Source organism: Furipterus horrens, unplaced genomic scaffold (assembly GCF_987537825.1).
Source record: "Furipterus horrens unplaced genomic scaffold, mFurHor1.1.pri manual_scaffold_1, whole genome shotgun sequence".
Lineage (NCBI taxonomy): Eukaryota > Metazoa > Chordata > Mammalia > Chiroptera > Furipteridae > Furipterus > Furipterus horrens.
The window spans coordinates 170465490-170479224 of NW_028327171.1; the positions used below are offsets into that span (position 1 = coordinate 170465490).

The 13735-nt window shown below is 45.3% G+C and overlaps 1 long non-coding RNA gene across 2 annotated transcripts; it reads right to left on the reverse strand.

Moving 5' to 3' along the window:
• Positions 1-3115: 3115 nt before the first annotated feature.
• LOC150022281 (uncharacterized) lies at positions 3116-13628 on the reverse strand. 2 transcript variants are annotated; one of them, XR_016509275.1, is made up of 4 exons: positions 13491-13628; positions 6354-6463; positions 4638-4765; positions 3116-3376 (listed from the first exon to the last, which is right to left on the reverse strand). It is a non-coding gene; the product is annotated as an uncharacterized LOC150022281 (long non-coding RNA). The 2 variants fall into 2 exon arrangements; XR_016509273.1 differs by lacking the exon at positions 4638-4765.
• Positions 13629-13735: the final 107 nt, after the last annotated feature.

Sequence of the window (13735 nt, forward strand, 5' to 3'; positions counted from 1 at the left end):
CCTGCTTTGCCGTTTGTAGACACAAATGGACATTTTTAGATTGCATTCACATTGGGGAGGCCAGAGCTCACGTTTCTGTGTTAAGTATTAAAAAAATAAACTTAAAAGAAACTGACAATCAAAAAAAAAAAAAGAAGACACAAGAGAAGTTGTAAGAAGAATTGAGCTACGAAAAAGCTAAGGTGCAGAAAATGAAATGATCTTTTGGAGACATGCACCTACGCCTTTTCTCTAGGAAACACTGTCATGGTTTTTTCCTTTATAGTGGTTGGGGGTTCATTTCTAAAAAATACAAACATTCCCCATGATATAAAGTAATAAAAGTTTCATTAATGGAACATAAGTATAAACACCTTGTTTACTCCTGTTCTTTGTACTAAATGGGTAAGAAATGTCTCCAAGGATTTATAACCTTTTTGTAAATAATAGTGTGGCTTTAGCTAGGGGTGGACTACTTCCACCCGCTTCTCTGGGAGGAGGCACTTGGAAAAACGCCTTCAGATAAGGTTCAATTCTTTGTATTTCAGCAAAGTCGGCCCACACATCTCTATTTGGTTTGACAAATAATGCAACTCCTACTACATCCCTGGTGACACGAGGTGAAATTCCTATTGTGTGGAAATAATATAACTTCTAATCTTCTGGTGGAACAACAATCGTTTCTATTTGGATGTTTGTGTTTCGCTAAATAATGATGGCTCAAGAAATAATTTAGTTTCCTTGTTCCTTTGTGCTGTTTTTAAAATGGCATGTTAGACTTGGGGTAGGAGGGGGTTATCCTTTTGCTAAATTTCACCTTTTCTGAGCAGGTTTAAAGTATGTTGTAGAAGTGTATCAGCAGAATAAATGACTTCAACTGAAGGAACAGTGTACCCACGTTCAAGGCTTAAACTTGTTTTCTATGAAATTTGCGTCCAAAGGCAGAATTTCTAATTATCTTGTAAGAAATTATTTTTTAAACTATTAGGGAAATCAAAGAAGAGCTTTCTGCCTTGCAGGGATAACAACCTTTCTTAACTGGCTAAATATTAAATAGATGAATTGTTAGGCTGTTTAGATTCAGGCCAGTTTTCCCTCATCTCCTCTTCCTGCCATAAGTAATAATAAAAATACATAATGCATCATGGCTCCAGGCGTTTTCCAGCGCGGTCTGTTACCGCAGGAGTATGTGCTGAGTCTGCGGGTGTCTGCAAGGCCCCGTGTGTCATCTGTGGCTTAAGGTTTCATGGATTAGACTTTAAACGGTGTCTAGCCCGGCTGACATTAGCTTCCTCTCACACTCAGGCTCCAACGAAGTGCGGGCTTAGGGGCTCCCTCTCCAGGCAGCTGCAGCTGCCCCAAGGCACCTTCTCCAGTTGGGGGGAGGATTTCTCTTGGCACAAATCTGCCGCTGGCTCTCACTTCTTGGGGAATGGTTTCCTGAGGCTTCTGAGAATGGCTTGGATGGGACACACTGAGTCGCTCCTGGCGCGGGTGGGGAGTATGGGGACGGTGCTTCTCGCGCAGCCACAGGCCAGAGCGAGAGCGGGGCCCGCGACACAGCCATTTAAAACTTCATAAATTATAAACAAGCTGCCTTGGCCTTCACCATAAATTCTGCTCCTTTTGAGCCTGCAATTAGTGTTAGGAAGCACCAGAGTCTAAACACAACCAAACGCCCTCTGAAGGGCTCAACTGCCCGAGGTAGCCAAGTTTTATTTATTTCCCCTCCGCACCCTGAGGTTTTTGCACACTGTCGCCTCCTCCCCCGCCATCGCCAGCGGTACACACTCGGCTGGGTTCCCTCTTCAAAAGGAGGTCACAATAGCTGCTCTATCGGAGAAGGCGCCCGCCACCCCGCCTCCCCCAGCAGAGAAAGAAGAGTGGGGGGAGGGGAACCGGTCCGGCAATCGCGCTCTGGGCCCAGGCCTCTCCTCTCCCGGAAGATATGCAGGAGGAAGGGGCAAGTTGACAGGGTAGCAAACTTCTATCCTGAGACGGGAGCGCAAGGGGACAATAGGGAACGCACCGAGGCCTCGAGGCTGCCGGACGCTGGGTTGAGGGCGCCCAGAGCAGCCTTTCTTTGGGAAGCGGCTGGCTACACCATTGTGTGCGTAGTGTCCCCACGGGCTCTGCGGAGGCGGGGAAAGCCGCACAAAGGCAAGGTTAGACAACTGGAGGAGGAGGGGAAGGGCCCGCCGGCCTTGCCCCGAGCCTTGGTCTCTGTGGGGTTCATCTCCTTTGCCCAAAGGGGAGGATATGGCTCTTTGGCGCAGACCTTGACTAGCTGTTTTTTTCCCCTTGTAGAGACCACTTTGAGGTCTCCTGAGGCCTGAGGAAAGCGTTTCTGGTCTCAAGCCCGGGCCCATGGGTGGGGAGTGGCAGTCGTTTTGTTCAATCAAATGTGAATAAACCAAGGTAGAAGTGAGGTAGCAGGAATAGCCCACTGCAAAATGCAAGGTGCCAGTAGGTTAAGAGATTTAGGCAGACCAAGATCTTGCCCTGGCTACCAGGAGAAAGTTAGGATCCAGCCTGGAATGATGGAGGTGGGGGGGACCCAAGTGAGCTAGCCATGGGGCTGGGGAAAGGCCTGAGGAGTAGTTCTGGCCCCTGGAAAGGCAGTAAGAAAGGGCAATTAAATATATATTCTGCCTCCTGGCTTTCAGACCTCAGCTTCATCCAGGAACCTGACAGAGAAAAATCCACCTCTGATGGAATCCTTAAGTTAACCATCCATTTGTACCATTTCTTTGTACAGGCTTTCAAACGAGAGATGGCGGAGAATATAGAGCAAGTACTTTCCCCTTGGTATACAGCCTCTAGCCTAGCCCCTATCAGAGACACATCAGCCAAATTGGTTTCCCAGGCCCCCGAGGCTGCTAACCTTGCAGAACAGTTTTAAAAGACAGCGGTTACCTATACTAGCTACTCCCTTCTCCCTCCCCCATTCTTTACCAGCTCATTGACCCTTGTGTGAAGTGCATCTTCTCAGCCAGCAGGCAAGGGGAGCTTAGGCTCTCCATCTGTTGAGGTTTTTCTTTAGGGAGGGTCAAGAGGATATATGTGTGTGTGTGTGTGTGTGTGTGTGTGTGTGTGTGTGTGTGTGTGTGTGTGTGTGTGTGTGTGTGTGTGTGTGTGTGTGTGTGTGTGTCTGTTTGAATAACAAAGAAGGAACCCAACTTTTTCTAAAAAGTGTTTCTCTGCTTGACCTGGGGAAGTCAGAAGCTTGCTTACACCTTCAGTATTCAAAGGACAGTCAGAGGCCTGATTTGATTTATCCTGAGAATTAGTTGAGACTTCCTCCTGAATTTAAGAATTGGCTAATCCCAGTCACAGATCTAGAAAGGTCCTCTTCATCTGGGAGTTCTTAGCATTACTTTGGTCCTTCTTTCAGAAACTGTAAGAAAAGAACAAGATGAACATAAGTTTGTGAGTATCAAATACAAATAAAGAGCAGAAAGCTCTAGTTCCCCACAGGTCTACAGCATGATCACTGGAGGGCACTGCCACTTCCCAGAGAGAATGAGCAGACCTATTCCGAGACACTTTGGGGAGAAGGAGCAGAGACTGAGTCGCCAGCCCCATCCCCACTGCCTCAGAGGTCTGGCTCATTTAGATCTCTCTTACAGCAGGCCTGAAAGAGAGAGAAAAGTTTGGGTAGATGAATCCTCTGCACTTACTGCCCTGGTAGTGTTAGTTGGTGGTGAAGAGGATCACCACAGAGAATGAAATCTTAGTTCTCATAGTGCCCTTGTCTTCTACTAGAGCTACAAATGCCCTTATCCTTGGGACCCAAAGTTGGTGCCAAATGAATTTATATATTTGGCATAAAGCCTATACCTAAACACTTCCATCAGGTTTCATACCCACATTGGCAAGTTGGAAAGGTACAAGGACAATCTAAAGACCTACTTCCAGGCCAGGTCTAGCCTGATGCACAGTGAACAAAAGGTTTGCACATAAGAAGGCAGAGCCAAGGTAAATGGATGTGAAATCATTTGCAGTAGCAGAAGCAGGTGAAGGGTCCTCAAGAGAGCTGAAAGGTGGGAAAGATTGCTGAGTCCTCTTGTCCTAGATCTGGTGGCAAAATACCTTGACTGGTTCCTATAGTTAGTTTGGACCATTTTTAAGGAAGAATATCTGGAAAATCATGAAAATAGGGTTTTAACATTAGTAAGAGCCCAAGTAAAAGCTCTTAATCTAAAACAGGGTTCATGGAGAGCCCTGGTACAAATGAAATGTTTTTGCGGGGGAAGCAGGCCTAGCAGGAGGACCTGTTGGGCCAGGGCCTTTTTGAAGGAGGGAAGAGCATGCCTAACTTATAAGGAAACAGGGAGAAGGCCTTTTTATGGATCTGTTGTTCAAAGCAAGGGCAGAGTGGGGAAACTGGGTCAAATGAGCTAAGCTCAAGACAGTGGCAAGAGCTGGCACCCCACCCCCCAGTCTGTTGCCCCTTGGGGCTGCAAGGACGCCATCCCTGTGGCAGGCAGAGCACACACAAAGGAAGCCCCTTGCCCATCCTCAGACCTGGTGATACTCTGGGGAGGAGGCTGACATGGAGTCTGAGCATCTCCCTCCCCCACAGGTAACAATAGGCCCCCACCCCAGCCTCCAGCCTCCCCTTCTTCTAGTGGTCAGTCCTCAGGCAACACAGAGACCTGTTTGGGCTGTACCACCATGTGACACTCCATGCGTGCTTACTCCAGCTTCCCCCCACTACCTCCCCACACGGCAGGGTGCTGCAGTTGGTGGGTGGGTGGCTGTTCCTTAACCCACCTGGAACACTCTGGAAAGACAAACGGAACAGTGAGTTAATCACCCAAAGGGCTGGCTGCTGAGCCCCCTCACATCAGCGAGGAGGTCTGGGGTGGGGGCTGGGGTGAATGATTTCTCAGTGTGTGCATCTAGGGTGGGGGTGGAGGGCGGGAGAGGTTAGTCCTATTAAGAGTTCATCAATCACCCGGTGTGCACATTTCTCACTAGACAGTGGTTCCTCCTCCTTCAGAGCAAGTCTGGGCCAGCTGGGAACCGACCAGAAACCACAAGTGGAGGAGACGCAGGCATGCTGAGTGAGTGCCAGTGGAGGGCGAGACCCACCGCCCCATGCTGCCCACCTAGAGCAGCACAGCCCCACCAGCACTCTGCTGTGTGAGGCCCAAGGGAAGCATTGGCCAGCGACCTCCTCATTCAGTGGTCAGCTCTGTTCTCAGACCACTCAGGGTGCCTGGCGCCCTCCCAACATGCCTGACCCTCAGTGATTCTGCACCCCCCCAACTCACCTCCTGCTTGGCCAAGTGACACCCTTAAATGCTGCTCTACCCCCAGAAGAGGCCAAATCCATTTCAGATGGCAGGGCAAGAAAAATCTCAATGGGTCAGGAGGTTATTGCAGATACTTTTATTTAAGAGTTTTAAAAAAGATGTCCCCAGGGACTAGATTTCAAGGGAGAGTCTGAACTAGTTTAGTTCTATTTACCTGCAGGACTATTTATGTGGGAGGAAGCAGGATAAGACTCTTGTTGAACTTGGAACTAAACCTGAATGCCATTTAAAATAACAACAAAAATATACGTAAACACCAACCACAATGATATGCCTCTCCTCTCTTTTTTGATGTGAGGGTAGGACCCAAGTATTTTGCAAATTTTTTATTTAAGTACAAATGGAAATATATATATATATACATATATATATACATATATATATACACACACATATATATATATTCATATTCTCATATTAGTTTCAGGAGTACAACATACTGATTGGATATTTGTATACACCACACAATGGTCACTACAATAAATTTCATGAACATCACCATATAGTTACAAATTATTCTTGGGATGAGAAATTTCAAGATCCTCTTAGCAACTTTCAAATATGCAATACAGTATTATTAACTATAGTTACCATGCTGTATGAGTATTTTTACTTCAGCTCTTTTAGGTTCATCTTAGCAATACAATAAAGGCACAGACTCCAAGTTTGGGATGGGGCAGTAATTAGTATTAAAGCCAGCAGGAGGCTTGGGTGAGTGGGTGGTGAAGCATTCTTCTACCCCCTCTTGAGTGGTACATGCTGTCCTCTTTGTAAATTCTAAAAAAGTTCCAGGCTACCCCCTCTTTTGACTTTTTCCTGAGTCACATCAGGTGAGAATTTCCTGAAGTTAGTTAAACGTGTTGCCACAGCCCATAGGAAGGAGCCTCTGAAGGACAGAAAGTCCCAGCTTTCTCCCCCTTCCCTCTGTCCTCTTCTCTCTCATCATCCTCTCGGGGTGGCAATTAGCTTCCTTTGGAGAAATGGTCTACTGTCATTTTGCTTCAGATAGATATAAGCTTAAACATTAAGCCTTGCACAATGTCCTGAACTCACCGAGCAATTAAAACACTTGGTCCCGATGTCCTTGTTTCAGAACTGGTTCCTCTCTTCTTGCTTTTTCACCAATGCCGACTGCACAGCTTCTGTAGGCACTGTACTGGGCTCTGGAATACAAAAGTGAGTCACTAATCGTGAGTGCCCTTCTATCTGCTGGGGGAGAAAAAGAATCAATCCTAAAACTGTGACAAGTATTGTAATAGAGGCATGGCCAAAATGTTCCTGGAATAAAGAGAAGATACCACTAACAGTATTGTAGTGTTAAAAAAGGCTTCTCAGAAGAGGTGAATTTGGGTTCCTGAAGTATAGGAGTTTTTTGGGCCCAGGAAGGAGGGACACACCAAGTGCAGAGAGCAGAGCATACAAAAGCAGGGAGGGAAGAAAAGTCTGGACCTGGAACAAGGAGAATGGTTTGGAGTGGGACACCTGGCTGGAAAGGGAGGTTGTAGAAGGTCCATGGAAATGAGTCTGGACTTGATCTGTAGGCAGTGGGAGCCACTGAGAGTTATAAACTGGAATGTGAGGTTATCTGGAAAGCTAACTCTTGGGGGTACTGTGTCTGATCGGAGAAAAGAGAGTTAGGGGACAAGAAGAAGAAAAAAGGAGGCTGCTGCAATAATCCAGCCTAGACAGGAGCTAATATAATAAGGATGAAGAGGAAAGACATTTAGGAGGAAGAATTCACAGGACTAGTTGATCAACTGGATGAAAGAGTTGTGGATGTTAATCCCTAGGTTTCTATTTCGAGGGCCTGAGTGGGTAGTCAGGTCATTCCCCAAAATGAATAGAGAAGGGGTAAGAGGAGACTTTGCAGGGGAAACTAATTAGTTCAATTTTAGGTCTACGTTGTGTTTTCTGCTTTGTTAACTGATAGGTTGCATGACCCTAAGCAATCTTTCTGGCCTTCATTTGATCATCAGTGAAATAGTCAATATAGATATCTAACTCATCATTAGAGCTGTGTGTGTGTGTGTGTGTGTGTGTGTGTGTGTGTTATTATCTTTATTAGGTCCAAGTGAGTGACCTGTTTTATAAAGCTAAAACCTAGGGAAAACATCCTCTTACCCATCCATGCTGATCAACATCCTCTTACCCATCCATGCTGATCAATACTTAGGTCTTGGGTGGCTAGTGAGAAATTAATCTCAGGAAAATAAAAAGCAACACCCTACTGCTTCCCAGATATTGAATCCAAGCTCATGTTTAAGACTAGGTCAGATCAAATTGCTCTTTCCAGAGGGTATTACTCTCCAGGGGACACATGCAGAAATATGGTCTTGGTATCAGACCACTAAAGAGGAAGACTCTTAGTAGATGTTAGAAAGCTTCTGTGCTTTTTTTTATATCATGTATCTTTCAGGGAATGCTGCAAGCCACCCCTCTTTTTGAAACTCCTAAGCTTCCCTATGGCACAATTTAGTATAGGAAAGAATGCTGAACATCTGACCTTGGCCATTTACATTGGGTGTGACTACAGCAAGTTGCTTATCTTTTCCATGTCAGTATTACCATTTGTAAAATAAAATTAGGGAAGGATCAATAAGACAAATAGAATGACATTTCTGGAAATGCTATAAGGGTCAATAAAAGGTATTATTTTTCACTTATCACATTGGCAGAAATAAAAAAACTAATGCCCACTGCCTAGGCAAAAGTGTGAGGAAAAAAGGAATTCTCATTTACTGCTGGTAGAAGTATAAATTGATTCAATTCTATGGAGGGCAATTTTGCAATATGTATCAAAATTGTCAGCACACATACTTTTCACTAATTTTACATCTGTGAATTTTTCTAACAGGTAAAAACCTGAACATATGTTTGTAATAGCAAAAGATTGAAAATAAGCTAAATGCCCAGTAATAAGGGACTGGCTAAATAAATTGTAATGGACATATACAGTAGAACAGCATGAAGTTGTAAAAATAAGCCAGGAAGTTCTGTATGCGTTTATGTGAAATACTCTTCAAGATACAATAGGGAGAAAAGCATGGATCAAAAGAGTCTAATATGCTACTGTTTGTGTAAAAAATGTGAATGTGTGTGTGTATACATATATATAAAGTATTGCTAGAAAGATATATAAGAAACTCATAAAATTGGTTGCCTATATGAGGGGCAACTAGGTGACTGGGTACAGGGGTGGGAGACCTTCACTGCATACCCTTTTGTATGTTTGCAACTTGAACCACATGGATTTAAATTTATTACCTACTTAAAAAATAAATGAGAAGAAAAAAAATATCAGTACAAATGTAACTGACCTGAGTGTACCTTGCATATTCACACACATCTTTATTTGTACTTGCTCTGCCTAGCTACATTAATCTTGGGACACTTCTTGCTTCATCCCCCCAGGCCTCTGATCAAGCTCAGCAGGAAATGAGGGGGTCCTTTACCCTTGCTTGGTGATGGAGTGGATGGACACCCAGGTCCATCACTGCCTTCTCTGGCAGGTGTAGCTCAAGGTGGGGCCTCAGAAGTCTGGGGCACAAGTTTAGCAAAGGGAGGGCAGCAGGCCTCCTAGTCACCCACACCAGCTGTGTTCTTCCAGAAATGAATGTCTCCTTGATCACTGTGCTGTTTGCTCAGCATCAAGGCTGCCACAGTGCAGAGCAGAGGCTGCCATACTCCCTGATTTTTGCGGACTGCAGAAAGGCAACAGACTGGAGAGAGTCAGAAACCCATGTTGTTTCCCTCATTTTTGCAGGATGGCTTTCCCTTTTAACCTCTAAGTAAAGTGGCTTTCTCTCTAAAATGAGGGGTTTGATGTCACTTATCTCTAAGGGGTCTTCTAGCATTGACGTCTTATGCTGTGAAATGTCAGCCTTTCACCAGAGGAAGGGTTACAGCTTAGGCCAAGGGACAGTCCTCCCTCTCGGGATCCCTGCGGTGCAACTGCTCATTCCAGACAACTTGGCAGAGGTGGAAAGAAATGAGGGTTGGCTCCTCCTTCTTGAGACCCCCATTCCCACACATTGCCTCTTCCCACTGCCTCAGAACCACTTTACATTTTCTCTGAAGAGATTGGGAGAGACAAATCTCTTTCACTTCCTATCCCAGTGGCATCAGCAATGCCAAGTGAGGAAGGTGGCAAAGAGCAGAAGTGAGCCCAGTTTGCAGAGCACTATTTTGTCAACAAAACTTGGGAAATTCTTACTGTTTACTTCTGGAACTTCGACTCCACTAGACTTAAATTTGACCTTGGCATTGACTTCTCTGCCTCTGCTATCCAAAAGGCTATGAGATACTTTTCAGGTATACTCAAGTTCCAACTAGCTATGCGTTCTCATCTTGCTGATTCCAGGGCCTCTCCCACAGAATAACCTTTCTCTCCCCACATTGCTCCCTCAACCCAGCTCCTAAAGCAGAAATTCTCAAAGTGTGGTTCCAAAGAACCTTGCTTTAGAATCACCCAAGAGGTTTATTAAAATATAGACTCCTGCCTTGGCTGGTATGGCTCAGTGGATTGAGTCCTGGCCTGTGAACTGAAAAATTGCTGGTTCAATTCCCGGTCAGGGCACATGCCTGGGTTGTGGGCCAGGTCCCCAGTTGGTGGTGTGCAAGAGGCAACCTATAGCTATTTCTCTCACACATGGATGTTTCTTTCTCCTCCCCTTCCCCTCTTTCTAAAAATAAATAAATAAAATCTTAAAAAATATATATAATAGACTCCTGAATCAGACAGACTGGATTGAAATCTCTGGGGTTAGGCTGAGGAACCTCACTTTTAAACAAGCTTCTCTGGTGAATCCTACCCACATGAAGTGGTTTGGGGAGCAAATAATCTAAAGCTATCCTTTAGCTAGTATCAGTCATGGTGAAAACACACCATTCTGTCTACTCTTTATTTCTGTCTAGCATTTACTGAATGCCTTCTATATGCTAGGCAGAAGCTGGACCCATAGCCTTTTATTCACAAAGCTCTCAGGGAATGGTACAGAACTCTAAACTGTTTTCCAGAGGGAGGGTCATGTTATCAGATTCCTGGTAAGTTTAGAACTCCTGTCCTTAGGATCCTTTTCATCCCCATCTCAATCCAGGGAAAAGCCTCCCCTCACCCTTTTACCCTAACAAGCAAGAGCCTGTCTATGCTTTGAGGCTGTGGAGCCAACAATTTGCATGTGCTCAAGTGTCCCCAAGGGGTAACATGGTGGCGAGGGGTTGCCAAGAGGTTTCTTAGGAACAATTGTGAACACACGGAAGACCAGACTACCATGCTCTATCACTTCCATCCGCAGAAAAGAAGCTTGTCCTTTTGAATGGGAGAGAAAAGTAGTGTTGGGGAGTGGGCAGGGGGTGGCTGCTGTGGTAAGTGGGATGGGAAAGATTTCAAAGCATTCCTACATCAAACACAACCTGGCAATCAGGCCCCTCTGCTATCACCTCCTGCTGAGAACTCTCAGCACCAGGACACAACAGGGCAAGTGACCCTTGGGAATTCATGACTTGAACAAGCAATAGAATCAGTAAGACATTTCTCCCAAACACTGAGCATCTCGGAGATAAACTTGAAAGTTACTCAAAATACTCTACATTCACATCTTTATACACACACTTCCCCCAATATCTTCCAATTTCTCCTTAGAAAACTACAGACATATTCTTCTGGACCTGTGCCAGAAATGATGCCTTGTTCCTTTGGTTTGTGAATATTTCTCCCCAAATAAGATATTCTAATATAGTAGGTCCTTAGCAAATGCTTGTTGATTTTGAGTCTGAGATGACCAGAGTATTGACTGCTAGCCTAGCAAGTCAAGAAACAGTCTGGGAGTGGAAATGAGAGCTCTGCACCCCAAGGTGGAGGATCCGCCAAAGATTAAAGGAAGTAGAAGGAAGGATGAACAGAATGTATCCCACTGTACGCAATTATCAGGGAGTGTGAACAAATAGTGAACACCTCATGCACAGTTGTGAAAACAAAACAACTCAATTCTTAAAATCTCATTCTTTTCCCTTGGCAAAAGCTCAATCTCCAAAATTTTGCTTTAGTGAAATACTGTGGAAAGCTCATGAGTGCATCAAAGTCAGTGTTTAATTGTGACAGGAAGGATCCAACATTTGCCTCAAATGCCCAGTAGCAAAAACCTGGTCCTCATTGCAATGCAGGCTGCAAAGGCACCCAGGCTGCCTGTTTTTCCTAAAACTTTAGAGAAAGGGATCTAAATTTGTTAGATTTTGGCCAGACTTGCCAGACAATCAGGCTGGGTTTTCTGTCTTACATCCTGGGTTACAGCCAGCTGGATATCTTCAGAGAGGTTTACAAGGACACACTTCCTTCTTGACCCCCTGGGGCTTCTGGGCCTATGAGTTGTCATTTGATGAGTACCTTTTGAGAGAGCCTTATGGGTTTGAGATAGGAATGTAAGAGCTGGGTGGGACATTATGCCGGTTAAAAAAAAAAAAAAAAAAAGCTATAAAAGTGTAGCCAGGGGTGTCTATGAGGGCACTGTGAACTCAGTAGCACCTGATTTGCTGATATTTTTGCATTAAGGGTGCAGATGGAGGGCAGTGAAGAAATGCATCTACATTTGAAGCCTGAGCTAACGCTAAAGAGTTTTATCATTTCCTGACAAGGATGCTAGAGAAAATACTTTATTTTCCTCTTTTAGAAAAACTACTTAGGACCTTTGTCATTTGAGTGCTTACAGGAGAAAACTGAAGTAGTAACAGCAAGTGTGAAAGGCTATTTTCAGCATAGGATTCTATTTTCCAATGAAATTCAAGAACTCCAGCAATGCAGGAATCCCAGATCCCTTTAGCTTTATGCTGGTTCCTTTCTACCTGCCCCCTAACAATCATGACTCAACCCTCCCCCATATTGGCTCAACTTGAGCTTCACCAGCAGTAACACATTTGGTGTGGCTTTGTTTACTCACAAGTTCACATCCCTGCAAGGAACTGGCTCCCCAGACTGTGATGGCTCCTATTTTGCAGACCTCCTCAGACTGGAATTTTAGGCAAGGGCTCAATCGCTCTTTCATGACAAGTGGATCAGTAAAACAATAATAAAACCTCAGTCACCATAACTCAGAGGCTGTAATAGATCAAGATCTCAAGGGCACTTGAAAAGCCAAGTAGACTTTTTATTCACATAGTTTTAGGAAACCACCCTCTTTCATTTCTGCTGTGTGTAAATAACACTTACTTGTTTAATTTGTTATTTTCCTACAGCCCCAAAGAGAGAAACAGTAAAAGAAATATTCAAGGAAGTTGGAAAGTTTGTCAATGTAAATAGTGTATTTGTGACCCTTCTACTCTTCATTTCCTGTGCCAACTACACTTTTATTTCCGTCTCTCTACATTCAGTAAACAAAACCATATTATCAAGGGAAAGACGTGAGCCCATTAACATTGTAAGCCTTCAGATTACACTCGCAAGAGACGATGCAGCACTTATCTGAAGGAACAGAGGCTTTAATTGCTTTGAGGTACAAGCCTGTCCAAACCTTTGAGATCTGGCCTGTCCCTGGGAAGCCTTTCCGCCCTTGAGCCAAGTGCCTGGAAGAAAGCGTGCCCAGTACCAGTGCGTGAGCCAACCTCCCATAAAGGAAGACATGAAGCGCTCCATTACAAAGGCAGATTTTTTATTTTGACAACCTAGTCAGAGGGGAAAATCAGCTAAACTTCCGAACCAGGCAGAAACTTTATCGTCTGTCCAAATCAAAACCTGGCACTCTAACACTCGCATTTATGCTGCCACAATATTAAGTAGTGAAGAAGTTGAACGGAATCCTGTGAAGTAACGTGGTAAGTCTAAAAGTGAAAATGCTGTGCCTCCCCAGGTACCCAACACCCACGGTAATCAAATTCAGTCCCGTAAGTTGGAGCGAGGGGAAAAAGTAAACCTCAAGGTTTAGGATAGAAATAACACTAAGTGCCAGGAAAACCAAAAGCGCATAGGGCTCGGAGAAAAAAAAAACAGAAAGCAATAACTACCTTCCCTGGGGAAAGGATAGGAGCAGTCCCCACAGTCCGAACTCGGAGCTCCCTTTTAAACCTTTACACACCGCGACGCCCACAATCCGCACCTGAGCGACTAGCCACCCACGACCCAGACAAGTTGTCGCCCCCTCTATCCTCTCGTCCTCACCAGAGAGTCCAGTCCAGCTTTCCTCCCCACACCTGGCCCAATACCTGTTCGGGGATCAGGCGTCCCAGGCTCTCGCCCCACACCCTCACCTCGCCCTCTCCCAGGCCGCCCCCGGGCCGTTCCGGCTCTTCCTGGGGCCGGGGGCCACTGGGTGGCGGCCTCCCGCAGATTCGGCAAAGTTGGCAGCGGGGCAAGCGCTCAGTCTGGGGCCGTGCGGAGAAGGCGCCCATTGGCCAGCTGGCGCCACGTGGCCACCCTGGCCTCTATATTAGGCCACTATTTACCTCGG